Source organism: Brassica oleracea, chromosome C7, assembly GCF_000695525.1.
Source record: "Brassica oleracea var. oleracea cultivar TO1000 chromosome C7, BOL, whole genome shotgun sequence".
Lineage (NCBI taxonomy): Eukaryota > Viridiplantae > Streptophyta > Magnoliopsida > Brassicales > Brassicaceae > Brassica > Brassica oleracea.
Genome location: NC_027754.1, coordinates 42,525,539 through 42,528,310, shown reverse-complemented (window position 1 = coordinate 42,528,310; position 2,772 = coordinate 42,525,539). Strand labels below are relative to the sequence as shown.

Genomic DNA, 2,772 nt, shown 5'->3' with positions numbered 1-2,772 from the left:
AAAAAAATTTAAACATTGATCACAAAAGTTTATGTGAGACTTTTAACAGTTTTAGTAATTTATACTCGTTTTGAAAAATTCAAAATACAACATATACAAAAAAATCTAAATTTTTAATATAATTTTGTAATTTATTTTAATAGTAAAGAATTAAACAAAAATGATAGAAAGCATACATATTATTAGCAAATCTTCATTATTTAAAATCATTAATTACTATGTATATATTATAATCACATTAGGTAATTCCGTAGGTTTTATTTAAGGAAATAATATATAATAAATAGCCACATTGCTTTAGTTAATATCATATGATAGCATATAGTTGGTATTAAATGTTTTTAGTGATATATAAAAAACGAATTGGACTAACATGTTTTTCAATTTCAATGTGAGGCTGACACGTAAGACTAATTAACTACCTAATTGATTGACACATAAGCAATTGGTCTTTTTTAATTATTACAAAATTGAGGTTACATCTTTTCGAATGTTCTTCAATTAATATACATACAGGGGATATGTTCAAGGACGCTCATATACAAGTAGCTTCTTACTGATCTTATAATAGTAGACGTTTTAGAAGGTTTCAAGTTAAGATAAGAGTCAACATATAAATGTGTATTTTGTAGGAAATTTAAAACTTGAATAAGGAAAGCTCCAGTGAGTTTACCAACTGAAGTTTCGAGCTAGTGTATGTATGGTAACTATGAATTGAGTAGGATTTCATTTGAAAGGCGAAAAAAAAATTTATGTGGACTGGGGAAAGAAAAAGAAATCAACCACCGTGGTAATCGAACCCACGACCACAAGGTTAAGAGCCTTGCGCTCCACCAACTGAGCTAGACGGGCTTTTGGTTTTAAATTCATGTATATAACTTTAACGTATTATAGTCTTTGATTAATTGACCAATCTTACCACACCCTAATACCATCACAAAAAACGATTGCTTGCCCAATGATAATTCTAAAAAAGTTTATGAATGATTTCAGAATTGAAATTGATTAACCTAAATTTCACTAAAAGAAAAGAATGAGCTATACAAAAGTAATGATTAAAGTGATAAGTCAAAACCTGGTTTTATTTACAGATAAAGAATCAAAGTGCCCTTCACACAATCTTCACACACCTCCTGTAAAGCATATATAAAACAACACTTGGCTCCTGTAACCACATTAGATGTTTCTATATAAAGTGCCTTGATCAACAACTGTTCCCACTCACTAATTTGAATTTTCAACTCATTATATCACAGATCTCATCATCTTCACACAAAACGTTACATTATAGAGGATTAATGGATAAAGATGTTAACCTTGTTAATATCATTTGTAGATGCGTAGCTTCATGTATTTTGATCTACTCATGCGCACATTAGCTTCTGACGTAAATGCAATGGCTAAAGAATTGAGAGAGAAAAGAAAAGAAAATGGAGGGATCAAACATGGATACGTCAATCAGAGACAAAGAGTAGAAAATTACAAAGATGATCATATTCTCTGGAGTAAGCGTGAACGAGAAGAGACCGTTGATATGCCTTGAATCAGGATGTTACATCTAGACATATCAACAGTCTCTTGATGGATCTTACATCACATACATCATATGACTCGGTTGCATCATATGACTCGGTTGCATCAAGAGCGTTGCATCAAACTATTATGGATGTTACATCTGATCGTGGGTTTAAGCTCATGAGTCCGTATAGTCTAGGGTTTTAGATGCGAGATGCTACTATATATATCTTGTATTCGAAGAAACCCTAAACTTGCACTTTGTAAGCTCAATATCGCCTCCAATAATAAGATCTATCTTTGCCCGTGGACGTAACCCTAGGAATGAACCACGTTAAATATTTGTGTCTTAGTTACATCGCGTTTATTCATCTGTTTCCGCATCTGTTCTTTCTCACGTCCGTCACAACATAGAGTGATATTCGTGTGGATAGCAGAGACATCCCAAGGATCAAGAACAACGAAACGCCTTACTTTTCTATTCATATAAGCTTGGGCTTTCTACCATTTTAAAGGCCCATTGTTTAGTTCATTTGGAGGTATGTGAGAAACCTTACCAGGTCTCTTTTATCTAACACGTTAGTGTTGCTCAAAAAAGAAAAAAAAAAATCTTACACGTTAATTAAACCATATCAATAGTTTGATATGTTTTCTCTTATTTTCTTCCACAGAAAGCTTTCAATCTAATTTTGGAGAAGGAAAAACTAATTTCTTAATTATAAACTAGGTGTGGGCTCACACCTTGTGCGAGCTAATATATATTCTTAATATTTTTTTACTATTATATTTATTTTATGCTAATGTATTTAATTAGATATAAATATTTTTTTGTGTGTTTTCGGTCTTTATTAACCAAATCTCAATTGCTTACTGTGTGGAAGAAAATGTAATATATGGTTATCTGATTTCTCTCTGCTCTCTCATTTAAAGCAGAATCTTAATTTTGGTGAAAATTCAGTTAGGTATTTACCAGTAAACTAGGTGTGGGCTAATATATATTCTTAATATTTTTATATTATTATATTTATTTTTGCTAATGTATTTAATTAGATATAAATATTTTTTTTGTGTGTTTTCGGTCTTTATTAACCAAATCTCAATTGCTTACTGTGTGGAAATATTTTTCTTATTTTTTATACATGATTCTTTTATCTGGAAAATCCCAAGTTTTTTTTTTTAATACTAAAGAGTCTAGTTTTAAAATTTTTAGCTTAAGTGTAAGCGTACTCAATATGAAGGAACAAATCTTTAATTTAG

General features: G+C 30.4%; 1 non-coding gene across 1 annotated transcript; it reads right to left on the bottom strand.

The window, feature by feature from the left end:
* Positions 1–779: 779 nt before the first annotated feature.
* TRNAK-CUU lies at positions 780–852 on the bottom strand. Its single transcript has one exon. It is a non-coding gene; the product is annotated as a tRNA-Lys (tRNA).
* Positions 853–2,772: the final 1,920 nt, after the last annotated feature.